At 50.7% G+C, this 23395-nt stretch overlaps 1 long non-coding RNA gene across 1 annotated transcript; it reads right to left on the bottom strand.

Annotated features, from left to right (window-relative positions):
- Positions 1-5680: 5680 nt before the first annotated feature.
- Positions 5681-6476, bottom strand: LOC119870821. Its single transcript, XR_005356381.1, has 2 exons — positions 6295-6476; positions 5681-5898 (listed from the first exon to the last, which is right to left on the bottom strand). It is a non-coding gene; the product is annotated as an uncharacterized LOC119870821 (long non-coding RNA).
- Between the last annotated feature and the right edge of the window lie 16919 nt (positions 6477-23395).

Consider the following 23395-nt stretch of genomic DNA (forward strand, 5'->3'; position numbering starts at 1 on the left):
AGCTCCTTCTCTCACTGGTTCCCCTCCCTATCCTCTTCTCTCTGCCTCCCTGTCTTAGTCTTTGTCTCTCCCTTCACATCCCCTCTAAGGAAGGCTGGCCCAGGCCCTGCAGGCCTTCTGGCAGACAGAGCCCAGCTGCTCCCCCAAGAGCCCCAGACTGCCCTCCTGGATGCCTGAGTGCATCGGGAGGCCTCTGGAAAGCCTTCTCTCTTCATCTCTGACATGGCTCATTGTCACCCTATTTTATGAGGCCTAAATGAATACATTCAGGCAGACAGAGTCACACCGGGGCGTGGGGACAGACCTGGTCATTAAAGAGGTTGCCAGCAGCCAGCACAACTGGCACCGGGATGCCCAGAAGCATGAATGAAGCGAACTGCCTGCTCTGGGTCTCCAGGGAACCCCCCACGGCTGGTGGGACTCCAGAAAGCAGGGAGCGGGCTAACAACTCCCACGCTGCCCACTAACCCGCCCATCCTGGCACAGCCCTGTGCACACTGCCGTCATGATCCCACTTCACAGATGAGAAGACCGAGGCCCAGAGAGGTCAGGGGTGGCCTGAGGCCACATAGCACAGCAAGAGCCCTGACCATTGGGACTTCCCAGCCCTTGGACAGTAGAGGCTAGGGAGAGCCCTACTCACCTCCTAGGCCAGAAGAAGGCCTGGGAGGGGCGGCCATTCAGTCCCAGATGTTTTCATGCTTCCATTACCACCCAAAGAGACTCAACTAAGTGATTTCACAGAGTCAAGTTCTCTCCCTGAGAGAATTCAGAGTCTGATATAAAGATAATATAATATTCCCCACCTGGTGTCACTCATTTCTTCCTTCCTTCATGCAATCACCATTCTGTGTGCACTCATGAGGCCCCTGTCAGGCCCCCGAGCCAACAACCAGCCTGGACTTAAGAAGAGGTTGGAAGGGCAGAAGCCAGGCCATGGTCCCTCCATGGTTCCTCCAAGGTGCCCTCCAAGGGCACCTCCTCAAAGCCTTGCCTGACCCTCCCTAAGCCCCCGACCCTTGGGCCGGCATGTCGGTGGAGGCTCCAGTTGTCTGGCTGGCTATGGTTATCAGTCTCTGCTGGCCTGCTGTTCACACAAGCCCAGCACCCAGCACGGCACCCACAGCAACACCCAAACAGTGCTATTTGCCTCTGACCTTCTAGGTGAAATGCCTCATGAATGGCCAGGGCTGGTGCGCAGTGCAGGGGTTGCAAGTGTGAGCCCCGCAGGCTGGCTGGGCATGGGGCTGGGTGGGAGGTAGGGGTCATCCGTGGGCTGGGACACACACCCAGAGGCCCTGGGCAGTGGCCTGGCGTTGGTCCAAGAGGACGCTGCTTCTTTGGAGCTGCCCCAGCTGGACCTGCCCTTCTGGACTGACCTTAGCCTTCCCCGAGGCTGGCCACGCCCCATGCAGAGCTCAGGGACTCACACTTCCTAGGTATTTACAGATGGGAAACTGAGGCTCGTGATCAGCCCAGATCCGTAGCTACCCAGAGCGGAGCTGGAATCAAATCCAGAATTGTCTTCTTCTCCCATTGGACTGGGCATTCGCCCATAATAATAGTCACCACTAATAACAAAGTCATAATAATGGTAGCAATGGTAACAAGAATCCAATGTGAATGAGCTTCCAACGGTTAGTGCACTTTTTCCAACATTATTTCCCCGGATGTGCTTGAGAGCCGCGAGGGAAGAAGCTTATCCTCTTTTACCGATGGGGACACTGAGGTCCAGAGTGGTTGTTCACCTTGGCTAGGTTCCTCCTCCTGCTACGGGGCACGTCCAGCCCACAGGAGGCTGGGCCTGGATCCTGGGTGGGGCTGTGTCAGCACAGCTGGGTGGGGACAGGGCTCCCACCCATCCTGTGGTCTGGGCTGCGGGGCAGCCCTCCCGCCCTGCCAGCTGGGCTGTGACCTACACCTCGCTGGGCGGCCTGGGTGTCCTGGCCGGAGGGACAGCCCCAGGGAGGCCAAGGGGCCAGCCTAGGCCACCCACCCTCCTCTGCTTAAGCGGCGTGTCCCCGCCCAGCTCACAGGCAATGCCGCCAGGGTCCGTCCTGCTCTGACCTGTTCTCCTGGCAGGGGCTGTCAGGGTTGGGCTGGGCTAGCCTGGGTGTCCTGCCAAGGCAGGGGTGGCCGTGGGGTCAGACGCAGCGTCCTCTGCCCTCCACGCCCTTCCTTGGCTGAGAAGTCTTTCTCCTCTTAGCTCATCTCGTCAAACTCCCACCGGTCTGTCACAGCCCTGAGGAAAGGCACTGCCCCCAGGAAGCTTCTGGACTTCCCCAGATGGAGCTTAGTCCAGCCCTTCTGCCCCTGCTGTGCTGTCATTAGGGGTTTAGCCATCTTCCTGGCCATCCTCGCTTCTGCATGGCCCTGTCCAGGGAGGCACGACTACCGCGTTTCCCTGTGTGAGGGATCACTTTAAACCAGGACCAGGGAGGGCATGGGGGCCTTAGACTGAAGCGTGTGTCAGCAGAGGGAGAAGGTGCTATGGAGATGTCCACCTGGGGGGTAAGGGGGGAGCACGAGGGCCACGCAAAACAAGCCAGGACAAACAATTTCCTTTAATCGTGGGTGGCCCTCTGGAATGCTCCACTGGGCCCTGTTGCTTGTAGCAGAGGGAGCATGAGGATCTGGGAAGCACATCCCAGGGGGGACGGGAATTCCAGGTGGAAGGCAGTGCCTAAGCAAAGGTGAGGTGGCTGGGCTGGGTGGCCAGCACAGGGACAGTCAGAGGCTGAGGTGGTCCCTGTCTCGGCACCAATGGTCCTGAGGTTTTCTCTGTATCTCTGCATTCCTGGATGGAGATAAAACGACAAACGGCAGTGTCTGGCCAGCAAGCCCTGGGTCAGTCTCTCGGTGCAGGAACCGCCCCATCTGACAGCTTCCACAGGAGCTTCCTGGCCTGTCAGGGGCTCAGACTCACCTACCCAGCCAGCCCAAGGCAGAAACACCCTGGGCTCCCAGCAGGGAATGTGGGTCTTTGGTTTCTAGAATCTCTCTCCAAATATAAGAGTGAGGGACGCCTGGGTGGCTCAATGATTGAGCGTCTGCCATCAGCTCAGGGTGTGATCCTGGAGACCCGGGATTGAGTCCCACATCGGGCTCCCTGCATGGAGCCTGCTTCTCCCTCTGCCTGTGTCTCTGCTTCTCTCTCTCTCTGTCTCTCATGAATAAATAAATAACATCTTTAAAAAACAAACAAACAAACAAAACAAATATAAGAGTGATATTTGTCTGTTGTCAGAATACAGTTGGAAAAGCTAGAAAGACAATAAACTTATGCCAAATCGTCACAGAATCATCCCACGTGGCTCAGCAAACCTTATTAGTATGTTGAGGAACAGTCCCCCTGGTTGTTTTCTGTGCGCGTTTTGACCTGTTGGGATCAAGCTGTACCTGGACTTTTGTGTTTGGCTCTTTTCACTTAGCATATATGTTATGATCTAAAGTCATATTTGTGGTTATTTCCTGATTACAAAATTATTATTTGCGTTTTGCAAAAACAATTACTGAAATGTGGAAGAGTCCAGGGGGGAAAAGAAGGCGAAAATCCCCCACAGTCCCCAATCCAGAGGTGACGACTACAGACATCCCAGTGGATGGCTGTGTAAATGACCCCATGAGTATAAACCAAAAAGGCATTAAGAATGTGGGATTCAGGGTCAGGTCGGCTGCTTCAAGTCCTGCCTCTACACACAACTCCTGAGCTGACCTCTCAGGGCCCAAGCTTTCTGTACAGTAGAATTGCCCAGGGGGTCCTACCCTGTAGAGTTGCTGGAGGAATTAATGAATGAAGGAAAAACATTGGCATAAATGAATTAATACAGGTAAAGCGCTTAACATGGTATACAGTAGGTGCTCAATAAACGTCAGATTGTGAGCAAACTCCCAACAGAATCAACAATGGAGGACTCACCAGGTGCCAGGTAAGGGCCTCATATCTATAATCCACTCAGCCTCCCAGCAACTCCAGGAGGTAGGTCCTTCTCTTGTCCCCATTTTGCAGGCGTGACAAGTGAGGCTGACGTAAGTGGAGTGTCATAATAATCTCATGCACAAGAGTCCAGAGGTGAAAACAGCCCCCACGTGTCCATTGCTAGAACAATAGACAAATACAATGCAATCTATCCCCACTGGTGGAAGATCTCTCAGTCTTAACAAGGAACGGAGCGCTGATGCTCACTACCACGTAGTTGCACATAGAACACGTATACCAAGTGGAAAAAGCCAATCACCAAAGGCCATGTATTGTCTGAATCCATTTCTATGAGATGCCAGGCCAGGCAGATCCACGGGGACACCATCAATGGGTGGCCACCAGGGGCTGGGGGAGGGAGGGTAATTGCTTACTGAGTATGGGGCCTCCTTTAGGGATGATGGAAATGCTTTAGAACTACATGTAGGTGGTGGTTAAACAAAATTGTGAATGTACTGGATGCTAGTGAGTTGTCCATTTAAACATAATTGATTTTGGGGGGCTGCTGGTGCCTCACTCGGTTGAGCGCAAGACTCTTGATTTGGGCTCAGGTCATAATCTTGAGGTGGGGGGATTGGGTGTCAGGCTCTATGCCCAGTGGAGTGTCAGGCTCTATTGGGTGTCAGGCTCTATGCCCAGTGGAGATGCTCTTTGTCCCTGTCCCTCTGCCACTTCCCCCTTTCACGCACACATGCTCTCTAAAAACAAACAAATGTTGATTTTTTTTAAATTTTATTTATTTATTCATGAGACAGAGAGAGAGAAAGAGAGGGGCAGAGACACAGGCAGAGGGAGAAGCAGGCTCCATGCAGGGAGCCCAACGTGGGACTCGATCTCAGGTCTCCAAGGATCAGGCCCTGGGCTGAAGGCGGCGCTAAACCATTGAGCCACCCGGGCAGCCCTGTTGATTTTTTTAAATAATGAATTTCACTTCAATTAAAAAAACAAGAAAGGAAAGAAGGAAAAATGCCAGGCTCAGGATCACAGAGCCAGCAACTGATGATCAAAGTAGCCCAAATGCTTTTCCTCCTGGGTCCCCTGGAGCCCACACCACAGAAACCTCAAGGTTTGCAGCCATCACCATGACCCTGACTCCCAGAAGTAGAATCACAGGGTGAAAACTGCGAGTGACATATCTGGGGACAGACCTGGTTCTGTGCAAGCTCCTGGGTGGATGGGAGACGCTGGCTGGAGGCCTGAATGCGGAGAGACAGGTCAGTGCAGTGGGTCTGAGCCCTGCGGGGGGAGGGCAGGGCCGCCCTTTGGCCTGCACTCTCAGGCTAAGTCTCTGCTTTCAACACCGGCTCCGGCTTGCCAGGGTTATATTTATCCTTCCAGAAGCCAGGACGGAAGACAGCATGGCCTCCCGCAGGCCCCAAAGCCGCACACCGTGATTCATGGCGTGGTACTGCCTCTGGTCACCATGCAGCCTTAGCACCCCACTTCGATGTTGTCAACTTCAGTTTCTCCATCTGGAAGCCAAGGGCCTGGAAACTCAACCACAGAGAAGTTCCAGCGGGAGCCAGACACATGCTAACTAACGAAGGCAGTGGGAGATGCCTAGTCACATGCTCCCTATGCTTCTCCAGGCTTCTCGTTCAGTATCTTGGAAAGCTGATTGTGGACATAGAAATATGTCCAAGAGATGTTAATCAAGAAGAGCAAATACCATCAGGGAACACCTAGTAAACACTTGAGAAGTGGAAGCTGTTGTGACCATTTATTTGGGCTTCTATGCTTTGTTCACTCGGGTTTCCATTCACGGAGAACATTTCTGGAAGGTGACACAAGATACTGTGGGCAATAGGTAGTTTCTTCTGGGGATGAGCCAGGGACACTTTGCACTTAGTACCTTTCTGTTCTCTTGGAAATTTTCACCAGGAGTGTGTATTACTTTCATAATAAAATAAAACCATACTCTGTAAAAAAAAAAAAAAAGAAAGTGTTATTATGACCCTCTCAATTGACAGAAGAGGAAAATGCTGCCCAGACCTCACCTCCTCCAGGAAGTCCTCCTGATGCCCCAGCACAGTGCCTGTTACTGTCTATTTCCTTAGCTGCCTCTCCCATGAAACTGGGAGTGCCTGGAAGAAGGGCCTTTTTGAGTCATCCTTAAATCTCCAATCGGCATTGGCCAGTGAAAGGCTGGGCACAACAGAGTGAAGAAATGAGGCTCAGAGAGGTTAAGCCAGCTGCCCAAGTTGACAGAGTAGGTGATTTTTCAGGAGGAGACACAGGCCTCTGAGTTTTGACTGTACCGCCCCCATCATGCCCTGATTTCTCTAAGGCAGGCCCCACAGCTCCTACCTACTCACCATAAATGTCCAGAAGAGGCCATCAGGGGATCGTCTGAATGGCTGCTAGCTCTTGTGCAGCTTCTATGGTATTTGGGGTTCAGGACAAAAGTTTGCTTAGACCCCAGGTGGCATCTGGGAACACCCAGACATGGAAAATACCAGACTGTGCTCCAAGCAGAGCCAACCAGAACAGCCACAGAAGTCAGGGTGGGCTCTCCTCCCTTGTTATCTTGTCTGACACTTCAAAATAGAGATTCCAGCCTTCTAAATTTAGGTGCAAACTTTTCTGATGATAGCAGAGTCCTTTCTGAGCATAAAGCAGTCACCACAGCCTGGGAGGATTTGGGGCCTGAAGGTTCAGTATGGTAGCTCTTAAGAACCATTTTGCAGATGAAGATATAGGGTCAGAGAGTCTTATCCAAGATCAGAGAGTAGTTTGTTTTTTAAAAGATTTTATTTATTTATTCATGAGCGACGCTGAAAGAAGCAGAGACACAGGCAGAGGGAGAAGCAGGCTTCCTGTGGGGAGTCCCGTGTGGGACTCAATCCCAGGACCAGGGGATCACGCCCTGAGCCAAAGGCAGACACCCAGCTGCTGAGCCACCCAGTGTCCCAAGATCAGAGAGTTGTAAGTAAAACTGCAAAGCATCAAATCAATGCTTCCTGGTCTCGAATGTGTCTGTGTTTGCACCTGTGCTCATACACGACGTGGCTTGGAATCAGGCTACCCGGTTCCATCATCCTAACTCAGAAAGCACTTAGGTCAGTGGCTGGCACAGAGTGAGGAAGCACTCAGGAATAATGCCCATTTGTGGCTGCTGGGGATCTCATAGAGACAGATTTTTAAGGGTATGTATGTCTTTTGCCAGTTATCTTCCCAACGTGTGCCCACTGCAGCAAGAGTTGGGTGAGGGCTCCAGCCAGGGCCTCTGTGGGCTCTGCCTATTTTGGGGAGGAGCGCCTGGCCTGCCCGCAACCTTCCACCCTGCTGCCAGGCCCCCTGAAGGCCAACAGCCAGCCCGTGGTCCACCAGCGCTGCCAGAGTGCCAGGCTTGCCCAGAGCGGGGTGACCTTGACCTCCAAATGCTCTTTGCAGATATGTTCTCAGCTAACACTCACTCAACCTGAATATCATTTCTGTGGCTTAAAACAAACACAAATCTCAGTTCTAAATGAAGGGAAGTGATTCGGTCCTGCTCTGGTTTACTTTTGAAGGGCTTTCCTTTGTGTCAGGATCTCCACGCTTTTTTGTTCACACCCACCTTAAAAAAAAAAAATAAGATGGGAACCCCTGATGTACTGTTGTATATTTTATTATTTTATTTTATTTATTTTTTAAAAAGATTTTATTTATTTATTCATGAGACACACACACACACAGAGGCAGAGACACAGGCAGAGGGAGAAGCAGGCTCCATGCAGGGAACGTGATGTGGGACTTGATCCCGGGTCTCCAGGATCACGCCCCAGGCCAAAGGCAGACGCTCAACCACTGAGCCACCCAGGCATCCCTGTTGTATATTTTTAAGTGGACTCTCAATTTTTCATACTAAATTTACACAGTTGCCAATACTGTAAATTTCCTAATGTACTGTAGATGTTGACTTTTTATTTTTTATTTTTTTTAAAGATTTTATTTATTTATTTGACACACACTGAGAGAGGGAGAGCACAAGCAGGGGGAGTGGCAGGCAGAGGGACAGGGAGAAGCAGGTGGAGCAGGGAGCCTGATGTGAGGCTCCATCCCAGGACCCCAGGATCATGACCTGAGCTGAAGGTAGATGTTTAACTGACCGAGCCACCCAAGTGCCCCTAGAGCCTGTGATTCTTGATCTCGGAGTCATGAGTTCGAGCCCCACGCTGTGCATGGAGCTACTTAAATTTGTTTTTTTTTTTTAAAGAGACTCATGTTCCTTAAAAAACAACCAACCAACCAAACAACCAAACAACCAAACAAAAAACCTGAGAGTTCTTTCTTTCCAGATATATGTGAATCTGGAATGGCTGGCATGAGCCGCAGCAGCCAGTCCATCTCTGGTCCTGCCCCTGCTGGAAGTATGTACGGATAAAGATGGGGAAAGCCTGTCCCTGTGCCTAGATTGAAGAGGCTCTGCCCACACTGTGGTTTGGATTGTGATCCAGGATGGATGAGTCAGGCTTTTCTCTCATAGAGCAGGTGACATGGGTGGGGGGCTTGGGGAGAAACGGGGAAGGAGCAATGCTTTGGCCTCCCAATAGGGGACTACCTGGAAATTGAGGTCCTTAACCTTCTGCACCCACATATTGCTTGGAAAGTCCTTGCTGACTCCTGAAGCCCTGTGAAAGCTGCTGCCTTGAGGACAAGGAGGGGTGAAAGCCCTTCAGGTCACTCCTGCAGGCCAGATCCTTCCAGTCCCTGCCAGACCTTCCTGGTGATTTCTCTCGGATGTCTCAAACATCTCCAAAATGGCAGGGACAACAGGCCAGGGGCCCCAGCCTGCTCCTCCTCCTGGGCTCCCATCTCAGTGACAGTACCACCTTCCACCAGAAATTCAACACTGACCCATAGCCAAGGCCCCCATGCTCAAGCACTGCCAAGGCCCTTTCTAATCATCCTTGATGTCAGCCCCCTCTCCCCATCCCCACAGCCCTCATCTTGTTCTTCCTCCCAGGCATCAAGGTGCCTTTCCCAAGCCTGACTTCATGGACACCCTGCCAGCACAATGGTCAAGTCATCTACCTGGACCAGAGTCTGGCCTTGCAGACCCTTCTCTTTCCAGGCCCCAGTCCCTGCCAGATGTCCTTTATGCCCATCTTCCCCATCCAGTTGGAATAGGGAAACTGTGAACTGTAGCTTGCAGCCCTGTCCTCCTGCCTCTGAGGGAACGCTATGTCACCAGCCTCTCAGGGGAGGCATCCCCCTGGCCGGTTGAGGACAAAGGAAGCTCTGTCCCCCAGCCCAGCAGTTACTCAGTGTCACTGCGTGGCCCTGAATGCTCACCATGCAGTCCTTCCCTCCCACCTCTGGGTGCTCAGGGTGGCTTGAGACTCATGTTTGGACATCCGACCCATTTTCCTGTTGTAGAAACACCCCCACGGGTGTGTAGGAGGCCCTGGCCTGGCAGTTGGCAATGGAAGGGGCAGGAGGGCTCTGATTCTCAAAGACCCATACGGTGGATCCGGAGGAGAGAAGCTCAGAGGCCTGAGATAGGGTGGGAGCGGCCTGTAGCCGGCCAGCTGCTAGAGCTGGGCTGGGCCGCCTGCCCCAGCCTGGGGAGCCGTGGGTGCCAGAGGGCGCCCCGATCCCCAACATCACCACGACCAACATATGCTTTCAGCAGAAAGCATGACCCCTGTAACTTTCATCTGCATGGTTTTACTTTTACTTTTTTTTTTTACTTTTACATTTTTTTAAAATGTCAAATATAAATGTGTATTTTACAGAAGTATCGTATAATCCTTTAACTCCATTGCTGGGTATTTACCTGAAGAAAATGAAAATACTCTTTCAAAAAGATCTCTCTGCACTCTTATGTGTAGTGCATTATTTACAGTAATCAAGGTATGGAAGCAAATGAAATGTCCACTGATGAACAAATGGGTAAAGAAAATGTGAGATACATATACACACAGTTGAATATTACTTAGCCATAAAGAAGGACGAACTCTTGCCATTTGCAACAATGTGGGTGGATCTAAAGGATATTAGGTTGGGTAAAATAAGTCGATGTTGAAAGACAAATACCATATGATTTCACTTACATGTGAATCTGAAAATCAAAAGAAACAAGCAAACAACAAAAATAAAAACAGATTCATAGAGAATACACTGATGGCAGGGGGCAGGGACAGGTGAAGGGGATGAAGAGGCACAAACTTACAGTGATAAAGTAGATAAAGCACAGAGATGAAAAGTACAGTGTGGGGAATATAGTTAATAATATTGTAATAATGTTGCATGGTGACAGATGGTGCCATACTTGTCGAGCCCTGAGTAAGGTATACAATTGTTGAATCACTGAGACGAATTGTCAATTATACTTTAAAAATATATTAAAAATAAGACATTTCATTCTTTTTTATTTCCAGTCTATTTTTAAAAAATAAAACATTTTAAAACAAAACAAAAATGTATATTTTATGTCATATTATCTATATAAGTAGACTTAGCACAGTGCCTGGTTCAGAGTAAGAACTCAGTTAAATTTCAGATATTTTTTTCATTGATCGAAATATGTATACTAGTGGTTTTTAAAACATAACTCCAAAATTTCTTACTACTCCTTGCGTTGAGAGGTGGAGTCCATGTCCTTGCCTCTTGACCCTGGGTAGGCTTTTAAGTGCTTCAACCAAAAGCCCAGGGGATGCAAGCCTGGGGTAAGCTGAGCTAAGATGCAGCCTCAATTCCCTCGGCCTGTTTCCTGGTCCCTAAAGGGAGTGATGGAGGCATCTTCCTCATGGATCTTGGTTAGGTGTGCAAGAGTAAAGGTAAAGCATGTGGGGCAGTCCCAGGCTCAGTATACCTCAGTGTGGGGTGCCATGCCCTGAGCGCCCCCAGGCAGGGCTGCCTCTGCCCCTCAGTGTTCCTTGGCCCACACTTGCCCACACTGTTTCCTCTCTTCCACATGCACACACACATACACACACTCTCCTATAAGCAATTGTTCAACAAATCTTTACTGAGCATATATGAGTCGTGGCCACAACACACCTGGGCATGCCGCGTGGAGCTCACCTGTGTGTGGGACACAGATGTTCAAGAAAAATAATCCAACTAGTGATTTCATCATGATTGCACCAGGGGCTAGGAAGGAAAGTTCTGGGTGAGAGGTGCCCACAGCAGCAGGTGGTACAAGGAAGGCTTCCGGAGAGAAAATGGGTCAGCGTGCCGTAGGGAGGCAGGGAGCCGGATGGGCAGGGAGAGGATGTGATGTGACACAAATGCCCTGCCTGTGGGAGCTCCACTCCAATGACGTGCTCTGCAGCAACTGTTCCCTTAGCGCTAGGCCTTGACCACAGTACTTCCTCACCTCTATTCCCCACGTCATCTTTCAATTAAAGCAAACCAAAAAAAAAAAAAAAAAAAAAAGAAGAGCCAACCTGAAAGCATGCATAGAAAATTCAAGTGTCTGCCTTTGGCTTGTGATGTGATCCTGGGGTCCTGGGATCCAGTCCTGCATCAGTCTCCCTGCGAGAAGCCTGCTTCTCCCTCTGCCTATGTCTCTGTTTCCTCTCTCTCTGAATCTCTCGTAAATAAATAAATAAAATCTAAAAAAGAAAAAAAAAGAAAATTCGACAAGAGGTGAAACCAAATCCATAGGGAGCTGAGTCAGAACAGGGGTTGTATTGGTGTGGGGGGAGGAGAGTCCGCTTGAAGGGGACACAAGGGGACCATCAGGATCTGGAGATGGTCTGTGTTCTGATTGGAGCAATAGCTAGGAGTGTATACAGCTTTGGCCAAACTCACCAGATGCTCAGATCTGTCCATTTCACTCCAGGAAATTATTATTATTATTATTATTATTATTATTATTATTATTATTATTATTTTCTAAAAGATTTTAGATGAGGGACTCCATCCCAGGACCCTGGGATCACGACCTGAGCCAAAGGCAGAGGCTCAACCACTGAGCCACCCAGGTGCCCCCCTTTTCCCTTTCCAATGAAACCCTGATTTTATTTGGAGCAGAAATGTGTCCGGCCAAACACTACATCGCCCAGCACCCCTCACAGCCAGATGTGGTGTGCTGCCCAGGGAGACCCCGGAGAAGTTGGTGAGGCAGGCTTAGGAAGCCCCTGAAAGGAGGGGCACGGAGAGCTGGTGAAGCTTTTTTTATTTTTCCTCTCTCCTTTTCCTTTTCCTCTTGCTTTCTGCTTGGGATGAAGACACAATGGTGGCAGTTCAGGCAGTTATTTTGAGCCATGAGGTGACCTGTAGGTGAGAACTCCCCAACTCTGCTGGTATACCTTAGGGGCTCTCCCCACTTCCACTCCCCTCAAGGCAGTGTGGCTGATGTTTTAAAAATATTAATCAAAGGTGCCTGGGTGGCTTAGTTGGTTGAATGTATGCTTTTGGCTTGGGTCATGATCCCAGGGTCCTAAGATTGAGCCTCATGTGGGTTTCCCTGATCAGTGTGGAGTCCGCTTCTCCTTTGCCCTCTGCCCTTCCCCCTTGCTCATGCGCATTCTCTCTCTCTCTCTCAAATAAATAAATAAAATTAAAAAAAAAATCTTAAAAAAAAGAGAGACCATATCTCTGCCCTGTGGCTTCTCACAGAGCTTAGAAAAGAATCTACACTAACTCCAAGGCCTACTCTCCCACTCTCCTCAGTTTTCAGATAAGGAAACGGGCATAATAAGGAGTCTGATAGCACATGGCTCAGAGAGTGGCTCTGCTGGCCCTGCAGATACAGAGATGGTGAGCAAGACATGCAGTGTGTGCCCTCCAGGCACTCCTGGTCTCGGGGGAAGCCCAAACAGGTGAAACAGTGGCCAAACATTGGGGCTCTTTCTCTCCTTAGAACCTTTCCACACGCTGTTCCCTCTTGCTAGCTGCTATTCCCTTTGCTCCCCATTGAGTTAAATCCTGATTGGTCTTTGGGCCCCCCTCAGAAGTCACCCTCTAGAGAAGCCCTCCTTGGATCTTCCAACCCCCCAATCTAAGGTGGTCCTTTGTCATGTTCTTCTAGCCAGTGTTGTGTGCTGACTTGCAGCCTTGACCAGTTCCCGTAGTGTGGATACTCCGGCCACAGGCAGCTTCAAGCTACCAGTACGAGTGGTACACTGAGCGCAGAGTGAGGAAGACCCGGGCGCCGCCAGCTCTCAAGAACCAGCTGAGCCAACTCTGTGAGCGACAGTGTGCTGCGAGCCAGGGCTCACACTCACACATGGCCCGTCCTTGCCAGCCTTCCCCGCTGGCCTGGGAGGTGTGTGCCGCGTTCACCTCTGCCCACCTGGGTGGAGGACCTCATGGGCCCCCAGTCGGCTCTCCAGGAATGAAGGGGAGGGTGGAATGGGATGGGACGCCTGTTTCCTGCGTTGTCAGCCAGCTTCCACCAGAGAAACAGAGATTTATTTTAAGGAATTGGCTTAGTGATTGTGGGGTCTGGCAGGCAAGTTTGGAATCTGCAGGACAGGACTGCGAGCTGGAGACTCTCTGGCAGGGGCTGCTGCCCGTGGCCAGAATCTCTCCTTTCTTAAGAAAACCCAGTTTTGCCCTTAAAGTCTTCAGTGGATTGGATGATGCCTGCCCCCATCACTGAGGTTGATCTTGTACTCAAAGATGTGAGCCGCATTGACAAAGGACCTCACAGCAATGCCCGCAGGAGCACAAGTGTGGGTCACTGTAGATGGTGACCTGGCCTCGTTGACCTGTACTCTAACCAGCACACTCCTTGTAGGCAAGGATTTTTTTTTAAAAAAGATTGTATTTATTTATTCATGAGAGACATAGAAAGAGAGAGAAGCAGAGACACAGGCAGAGGGAGAAGCAAGCTCCATGCAGGGAGCCCAGTGTGAGACTCAATCCCGGGACCCCAGGATCACACCCTGAGCTTTCGGCAGAGGCTCAATCACTGAGCCACCCAGATGCCCAGGCGAGAATTCTTTTTCTTGCTCTTTGAGGTCCCTGCAGTCATCATTGGTCCCCAGGGCATGTCCAGTGTCTTTAGAGGGAGTGTCTGGGGTGGCCAGCCCCCCACGACCAGGTAGCTTGCTAATGCACAGTGGGGCCTGCATCCCAGGAGCACGCCCCTTCTCTCCTGGCTCACGGGTCCAGTGGCAGGGGCCCCTCTGGGTGGTCAGTGCACCCAGATTCTGGTGTCCAAGTGCAGGGCTCCGGGACTCACTGGACGCTGAACTGTTAAGTCCCCGGGCACTTCTCCTGGCCCAGCTGGGCTTTCTCCTACTGGCTCCGGGCCCAGCTGCCTTGCCTTCCTCCCTAGGCGGCCACTGCCCACTCCTTCCCCTGAGACCAAGGACACCGCCCTCTGATTCTAAAGGGACACAAGCAGGGCTGGCGAGGAGCAGATGTAGCAGAGTCCACAGTGCTGGGCTGCAACAGTGACTCTCCCCAGCCTTGGAGAGGCTGAGAGGGTCCTGGACCCATCAGAGACTTTCAGCTTCTCTCTTGGTAGCCTTGAGCTTGTGTCTGTCATCATGACGCTGGCCCACATGGAGGCTCGGGAAGACCCTCCCTGGGGCAGTAAGTAGGGGCTGGTGGGCATGGCTTATAGCTTCCCCCAAGGCCACCTCATCAGACATCTCCTATCTTCCTGGGGGCTCAGCCTGGGTCCCTCCCTCCACCCCAGTCTTCAGCTTCTGGCCCCAGAGCCAAGGGAGAAAGGGTACCCCCTCCTCGGAGACAGGAGGAAGATTTTCCTCCTCCCCTGAGCTCGGCACAGACACTGACTAACCTTTTCCAGGGCTGTGTCATGCCACTTTCCAAAAGAGGAAACAGGCTCAGGGAGATTAAGCAGCTTGCCCAAAATCACACAGTGGAGTCAGGACGCAAATTTAGCTCTGACACTCAGGCCACCTGTTCAGTACAAACCCCCACAGCAGGCCCACTCCTCAGTGGAAAGAAGCACATGGACCATTCCCCTTTAGACATGAGCTATGCATAAGCCCTGAAGTTGCAGGGGGGTCCCACAGAGCCCCAGGCCACTAGGCACTGAACCAAATTCAGGTAAATACAAGAGCCCTACTGGTCAGGTGAAGTTCTAATCATGCTTCGGCTTCCCAGCAAAGCACTCTACTCATGATGAGTAGCGGTAGCAAGGTGGGATTGATGGGCCCCCACAGCAAGGATGAGGTGTTCCTATCCTGGGAAAAGGATTTTCTGGAAGGAAGGGCTTTATGCGCTCTTTCGCACTTAACATGGCTAGGATGAAGAGCTGTCATGCCCATTTTACAGATGAGGAGACCGAGGCTGGAGTCATTATTTGTCCCAGGTCACACAGATGCTAATAGGCAGAGGCAGGTCTAACTGGCATCAAAACCCTTGTTCCTTGAACCATATCACCCAAACTCTTTGCAAAAGCTAGTCCCACGCAATTTTTCCCAACGTAATCTTACTTCCAGAGGGGTCTTCCAAGTTCCTAACCAGAATTTAATTCTGTCCTGGGTGAGAGTGACTGGACACAATTATTCCTTGCTGTGCAGACCTGTGGTTCATTGTATATAGATACTCTGTTATCCAGAACTACCATCGGGTCCTTGTGAGTCTGGTCAAGGAGGCCATCCCTCTGGAGAGGAGTAAGGGGGTCCTTCAGAGCTCGAGCCTCCAATGGGATGGGGTCCATGCCTGAGCACCGCTGAGGCAGAGGCAGGCTTCCAGCACTGGGGATGCCCTTTCCTCTGGGCACGCTCCCCATTCCTGTCCTGCATCCTGGGCTCCCTGCCAAGTCTGCAACCCCCTTCTGCTCCCTTCCCAGCCCAGGCCAGTGCAGCTGCTGCCAGCATGGGCCAGCGGGCCAGCAACACGGGGATGCCCATTTCCAGGAGCTGAATGTGGTGCTGAGAGCAGGTTCCCCAGGCCAGGCCCTGCCCAGGATGGAGCGGCCCCACTGCTTTGGGATCCCAGTGCTCAGCCTGGCTCACTCTCCAAGTGTGGCTGGTCTCCAAGTCCAGCTGGTGGGATGTATCGGGCTGGTGGACAGAGCCTGGAGTTGAACAGGGTGACTGTGGTTGAGTTAGCTCTCTGGACCTGTTTCTTCTGAGTGTTACAGATGGGGTGCTGATAGCCCACAGTTCCTGGAGCTCTCCTGCATCCTGCACTGTGCTGGTCACTTCACAGAGAGACCTCATGTCTTCTTACAACAGCCCCCTGTGGGCAGCAACTATCCTCACTTCCATTTGTAGGCAGAAAATGGAGGACCAGAGAGCTCCAGTGACCTGCCTTAGGTCACATAGCCAGTAAGCAGCTGAGCCAGGCCTTGAACTCAGGCAATCTGGCTCCAGCGCCTGCAGTCTGAGCCCCTCCATTCCCCATGGTAGGACGCTGTGGTCATGCTTAGAGAGTAAGCCACTCCTACCTGTCTGTGACTTGGTTTCCCCATCTGCAAGATGCAAGAAGATGTCCCTTTATCAGTTCCCAAAGTGAATGATCTTTCAACAGATCTTTAACAGGCAGCTTCCATGAGTGAGCCAGGCAGTTCCAGGCGCTGAGGATGGAGTGGTGAATGGAATGGAGAAGCCTCTGCCCTCCCGGCCCTGGCAGTCAAGTTCAGGAACAACAGACAACTGACAAGCTAGCAAGTGTGTTCTATGTCAGGCGACTGAGTGATGTAGGACTGAGTGAAAACTCAGAGCAAACTGTACAAGTGATCCAGTCCTCCCCAGGAAGGACCTCGAGAGCTCGGGACCCAGTCTGCACAGAAACAGGGCCCAGCAAAAAAAAAAAGAAAGAAAGAAATAGGGCCCAGTATGTGTTACGGTTGTTGTGAGGTGCATATGGTTTTACACTTATCTGCCACGGTGAACCATCTGATTTTGTTCTCTCCGTGACCTGTGTGGTAGATTTTATTACTTCTGTTTTACAGACGGGGAAGCAGGCTCAGAGAGGTTAAGCAACTTGCCCAGTATGCCACAGCCATAAGTGAGACCACTGGAATTCAGAGAAGCCCCCTGATCCGAAGTCCAGGGCATCCTGCTCCTGAGGCTACCCACATATTGCAGAATTTCAACATACTGAGAGTTCCTATTTTATGAGTCTAGATTCAAACCAGCAATGCCTAGTGTCAGAGAAGTAGAATTTTTCACACATTCACCTGGCCTTATTCCAGGCCCTGTCCTAGCAGCCCTGGGGTGGGGTGGCAGGGATGTGACCACAGAGATAACTATCCTGTGGGGGTCCTGCCTATGGGAGTTCAGGATTTAATGAGAGTATTCCAGACCTGGGACTTGGGGTGGTGATGTTTCAGGGTGCCCTGATAAGGTACAGGTCAGCACGCTTTGCGGCACTGATCAAACATTTTCCATATGACTGGGGTGGGCAGGGCTGGCTTATGTTCTGACTCTGGGCATGTCACCCCTTGCTGTGTGACTTTGGTGCAAGTCCCTGTACTCTCTGGACGTTAGGACATCACATGGGGGTGCGCTTCCTGGCCCGGATCCTCCAGCCTGATACTGATGACTCCAGGGGAATTTAAGGCCCCATGGGACATGTAGTAGGCTGGGTAGGTACATTCTTGCTTGTCCAAAGGATGTGAGCTCTCACGGGGACAGCCTTGGTGTTCCTGTCATACCTGGAACCAGAGGCACTTGCCTGGAGCAAGTGTGGGGTCGGGCAGCTCAGCGGCCACGGTAGAGATGCTCAGTGGCTCTGAGCACAGGCTCTGGGATTCCAATTCCAGCAAGGGCTTGACTCCTGGCTCTGCCACCAGCCAGCTATATGACCTTGGCCAAGTCACCCAGCCTCCCTGAGCATCCGCTTCTTCATCCATAAAATGGAGATAAGATTTGCTTGGTAGCTCCTCATTCAATGCATGGTAGTTGACAGCTGGTGATTATGAAGCTGACGATGACAGTGAAGCATCAAAGCTACCACTTTACAAGCGCCGACTATGTGCCAAAGCACAGAGTGCAGAATAGATTCTCCACAATGGTGGTGTATGTATGCGTGTGTAGACATATAAACACACACATATATAGTCTTATAAACAACCTCTGGCTCTCTCTGTATGTTAGAGAGATAGAGAGGAGGGAGGGAAGGAAGGGAGAGATAAAGCAGCCACACTGGCAGACTTTAGGGAATCTAGCCAGCTGGCTGCCTGGGGGTGAGGGCTGGGTTGGCACTGAGTAAAATACTCCTTAATTATTTTTTTTTGCCATGACAATTCCAAATTATATATATTTAAAATCGTATATATACATATGTATATATATACACACGTACACATAAATATATTTTGTTTTATTTTAATCCCAGTGTAGTTAACATACAGCGTATGTTATTGTACTGTGTACAGCGTATGTATTGATTTCAGGTGTACAATACAGTGATTCAACCCTTCGGTACATCAGCCGGTGCTCATCACGACAAGTGCTCTCCTTAATCCCCGTCACCTATTTCACCCACCTCCCCACCTACCTCCCCTCCGGTAACCATCAGATTATTCTCTACAGTTAAGAGTCCCATGTTTCATTTGTCTTGTTTTTCCTTTGTTCATTTGTTTTGTTTCTTTAATTCCACATATGAATGAAATCATATGGTATTTGTCTTTCTCTGAGTGACTTATTTCACTCAGCATAATACTCTCTAGATCCATTCATGTCTTTGCAAAGGGCAAGATTTCATTCTTTTTTATGGCTGAGTGATATTCTAATGAATACATAGACTGCTTCTTTATCGGTTCATCAATCAATGGATAATGGGTTGCTTCCATAATTGTAGATACTGCTGCTGTAAACACAGGGATGTATGTATCCCTCTGAATTAGTGTTTTTGTATCCTTTGGGTAAACATCCAGTAGAGTGATTACTATTCCTAGATCACAGGGTACTTTTATTTTTACCTTTTTGAGGACCCTCTACGCTGTTTTCCACAGTGGCTGCACGAGTTTGCATTCCCACCAACAGTGCACAGGTTCCTTTTTCTCCGCATCCTCACCTACACTTGTTTCTTGTGGTTTTGATTTTAGGCATTCTGATAGATGTAAGGTGATAGCTCATTGCGGTTTTGTAAATACCCCTTTCTGTATTTTGAATTTTGAACCATGTGACTGTTCTACCTATTTAAAGTGACATTTCAATTCTACTTGTCGCTTTATCATTTGATCCTCAGAACAATCTGCAAGAGAGGGCTAGACCCCACCCATCTGGCAGATGAGGTGACATGTGTGACTTGTTCAAGGTTACACAGCTCTTAGGGGACTCTGTCCAGGCAGTGAACTGGTGCCCGCCATCCCCGGTGGCTCTAAGGTACAACTCTCTGAGGTCGTGGCATTGTGCTCCAGAGGAGGAGCCCCCATGGCCACTCCTGCTGGCCTCTGGCTGGGGCAGCACCGGCAAGTGCCTTCACTCTGCCTGGCTGGTCTTATTGGTCGGTTTGAGAACCTGCCCTGTAGGCCTCAGCTCTGCAGGGGAAGAAATAAAAATAGCCAGGCAGAGAGGCCAGGGGCTGGGCTGTGGGTAGCAACGCGTGCCTTTCCCATGACTCGGGTTCTGTAGAGCAGAGTCCTCCCCTGAGCCCGTGCATGCCAGGCCCTGGGCTGGGTGCCCAGGAGGCAGAGCCGAGGCAGGCACAGCTGCCCCGCCTGCGGGAGCTCACAGCCTTGGCGGTGGGACATGTCCAGCATAGCATTGTGAGGTGGTGGTCCACGAGGGGCTAGCGTGCAGGGGACTGTGCAAGAGAGAGCTCTCACCCAGCCTGGGGCGGGGCAGCAGGGAAGGGTTCCCAGAAATAGGTCACGTGGGAGTACATAGCCGTTAAGAAGAGGTGCAGAGAGCGTTCAGGCAGTGGGAACAGTATTTGCAAAGGCGGAGAGGTGTGACAAATAGGACCCATCGAGGGCAGCCCGGGCGGCTCAGTGGTTTAGTGCTGCCTTCAGCCCAGGGCGTGATTCTGGAGACCTGGGATCAGGTCCCACGTCGGGCTCCCTGCATGGAGCCTGCTTTTCCCTCTGCCTGTGTCTCTGCCTCTCTCTCTCTGTGTCTTTCATGAATAAACAAATAAAATCTTAAAAGAACAAACAAACAACCCATCGAGAAGTGTAAATGGCTGGGTGCATCTGGAGGGTGGGGTGTCTGCAGGGCAGGACGTGGGGTTGGGCTGGGGAAACAGGCGGGCAGACCCCGTCACAGGAGAGGCGGGCCGGGACTGTGGGGCAATCAGAGCCAAGACAGGTCCTAGAGCAGGGGTGACATGTTGGATCAACATCTCAGAAACTGTGGATTCAGGAACTGGACCAGACAGACACACCAGGGCATGGATCCACCGTCTGGCCCCTGTGCTCCTGCACAGATGCTGTGGTGCAGGCCTCCTTTACCAACCTGCAGTTTCTAGCACCCACAGCTCTTCCCGAGGGCTCTCTCCGGCTGCCAGAATTACACTCCTGCTAGTCTCTGCCCACGCCCACTGGAAGCCTGGGCCCCTATGGTGGGTGCTCCAAGTGCCCCTTATAGAGGAGGCGGAGCCTGGTGGGCACAGCTGCCCTGCTGGCAGACACTCAGAGCCTCAGAAGCTTCTAGAGGCTTCTGACCTTCCTTGACTCTTGGCCCCCCCTCCATCTTCTCAACCAGCAGATGAAATCCTTCTCCCACGGCGTCTCCCTGACCCACTCTTCTGTTTCCCTCTTCCAATTTTAAGGACTTACACGATTAGGTTATCAACCAGATAATCCAGGATAATCTCCCGATTGCAGAGTCCAGAATCTTCAACACCCCTGCCAAGTTCCTCTTGCAGATGCACAGATCCTGGGGACGAGGAGGTGGATATCTTTGGGAGCCATTATTCTGCCGACCTCACCTCTGTAATAAACCATTGGCACTGAACCTTTGCCCTAAGGCCTATTTATGGTCAAACTAAGAACCCTAAATCTCAATCCTGATCCCTGAATCCATGGACCCCAGCTCCTGGTTGGTGTTGGTCCCCTTTCTCTGAGGGTCTTGGTAGCTCAGACTCAATAGACATTAGGTTTTGCTGACTTCATCCTGAATCACCTTTTCCAAGCCCCTGCCCCTGACCAAGATTCCACCCACTGCGACCTCAGACTTTCTCTTGAACTAGGACAATTGAGCCAAAAAACCAGGAAGGGAATGGAAGTGACATTCAGGGTGGAGATGGGGCACGGCTTTTGCTTCCACTGGAGCTGGGTTCAAATCCTTTCTCGGCAGCTTCCTTGCTCAGTGGCCTTGGGAGACTCACTGGTCCCCTCAGAGCCTCGGTGTGCTCACCTGACAGAGAGGGTGGGGGCCTCAAGGGACCACCAAGCAGTTCAGAGAGTGGATGGATGCGAACACCTGGTACACAGTAGGTTCTCAAGAAATAAGAGCTGTTGTCAGGGACCAGGTAGTTCTAGCTCTATTACCCTCTTCTTTCTAGAAAAAAATAACAAGGAATAAATGCTTTGCTACCTCTGTGAACTGACAACTGCTGCAGGGTAAAAGAGGTTTATTTGTTTATCTGTTTCCTAGCAAAGAACCAGCTGATTTCTCCAAGCCCGGTGCAACTGACAATTGTCCTAGCCAGTGTGGATGCCGCCTGGAAGGTAGCTGAGGTTTTGGGGTTTCACAGGAGAGGGCTCTTCTCAAAACCAGCCACAGTTTCAGGTCCTGTACCAGTCACAGGGGTAATTAGGCCAGATGGTCTCAAGGCAGAAAGTCCAATGGTCCCTGTGATGCTAAAAGTCAAGCCACAAATGGGGAGGGCATCTGATGGACACAGAGGTGGTCATTTTAAGGGAATTTCCCCCCTTTAGGCAAGGTTTCTGTGGCCACGCATCCAACCCTCCCTCCATCTGATTGTGGAAATGAGTTAGGTGATGGGGGTATGTATGTATGTATTTATTTATTTTTGAGAGAGAGAGAGAGAGAGAGAGAGAGAGAGAGAATGCATGTGAGTGGGAGGGGCAGAGGGAGAAGGAGGGAGAAAATCCTAAGCAGGCTCCATACTCAGCATGGAGCCAGATGTGTGGCTCGAGTCCACAACCCTGAGATCATGACCTGAGCCAAAAAAGAGTCAGGGGCACCTGGGTGGATTAGTGGTTGAGCATCTGCCTTTGGCTCAGGTCATGATCCTGGGTCTGGGATCGAGTCCTGCATCAGGCTCCCTACAGGGAGCCTGCTTCTCCCTCTGCCTATGTCTCTGCCTCTTTCGTGAATAAATAATTAAAATCTTTTTTCTTTTTTTTAAAATCAAGAGTCCGGTGCTCAGCTGAGTGAGCCACACAGGTGTTCTTAGGTGATGGGTCCTGATGGCTTGGGTGTTAAATTAACACATCCCTGTGAATATAATGTTTGCTATTCCTTTTGATGGTGCCAACTAGACAGAATGTGGGGTTTCCTAGCCTTTTTTCCCCCCAAAAGATGTATGAAATAGGAGTTTCCACATAATTCCTACATGAGTTTTATTGTGTTTTTCAGAAGATGAGTTGAACATCTACTTTGCAGGAACAACTGGGCACCTTCCGGCCAAATAGATGAACTGTAGATCCTTCTAGCATCTTTCTCCATCTTCCTCCCTAGGGCAACTGGAATTGGCAGGCAGTGGTGGGTTGTGAGGATGGCCCCCTGGGAATCCATGAACACACTTGCTCTCGACAGGTGGACGGGATAAGCCCAGGTGTGTGGCGGACCATGTGTCTGAGGGAGGCCAGTCTTCAGAGCCAGTGGCCTGAGTTCCCATCACAGTTCTATCATGTTCTGGCTGTTCCACCTTGGGCAGGGTCTCTATTTCTCTCTGCTTCGGTGAAATGGGATCGTACTGGCACCCACCTCATGGGACTATGAGTGTCTGATTCATAAATTCGCGTAAAGCCCATAGAATTGCCCATGGCACGCAGTGAGTGCCCAGCAAATGCCAGCATTTCCCTCCTGTTTAAAAAGGCCTCCATGACTCGTTAAGCAAATAGCAGGCAAACTAATTCACGTAAGCGTATGAGGACAGGAACACCATTTTTCAAATGAGGAATCAGGCCTAAAAAGAAATGAACCATCACAGCATTATGATAGCCAAAAGGTGGAAGCAACCCAAGTGTCCCTCAATGGATGAGTGGACAAACTAAGTGTGGTGCATCCATGCAGCAGAATGTTACTCAGCCCTAAAAAGGAAGGACATTCTGATATTTGCTGCATCACGGATGAAGCTTGAAGACATTATGCTCAGTGCAATCAGCCAGTCGGGGAAAGACCGATTCTGTGTGATTTCACTTACACGAGGTTTCCAGAGGAGTCACACTCCTAGAAACAGAAAGTAGAGTAGTGGCTGCCGAGGGCTGGGGGTGGGGGTGGGGGAGGGCAGAATGAGGAGTGTTCTCGCGTTCAGTTTCAGTTTTGTAAGATAAAGATTATAGAGCTGGATGGTGGTAAAAGTTGCACAACATTATGGATGTATTTTGTATCATTGAGCTGTATACTTAGGAATGGCTAACATAGTATATTTTATGTTTTGTGTATTTTGCTACAGTAAAAAAAATGACCC

This window comes from Canis lupus, chromosome 3 (assembly GCF_011100685.1).
Source record: "Canis lupus familiaris isolate Mischka breed German Shepherd chromosome 3, alternate assembly UU_Cfam_GSD_1.0, whole genome shotgun sequence".
Classification (NCBI taxonomy): domain Eukaryota; kingdom Metazoa; phylum Chordata; class Mammalia; order Carnivora; family Canidae; genus Canis; species Canis lupus.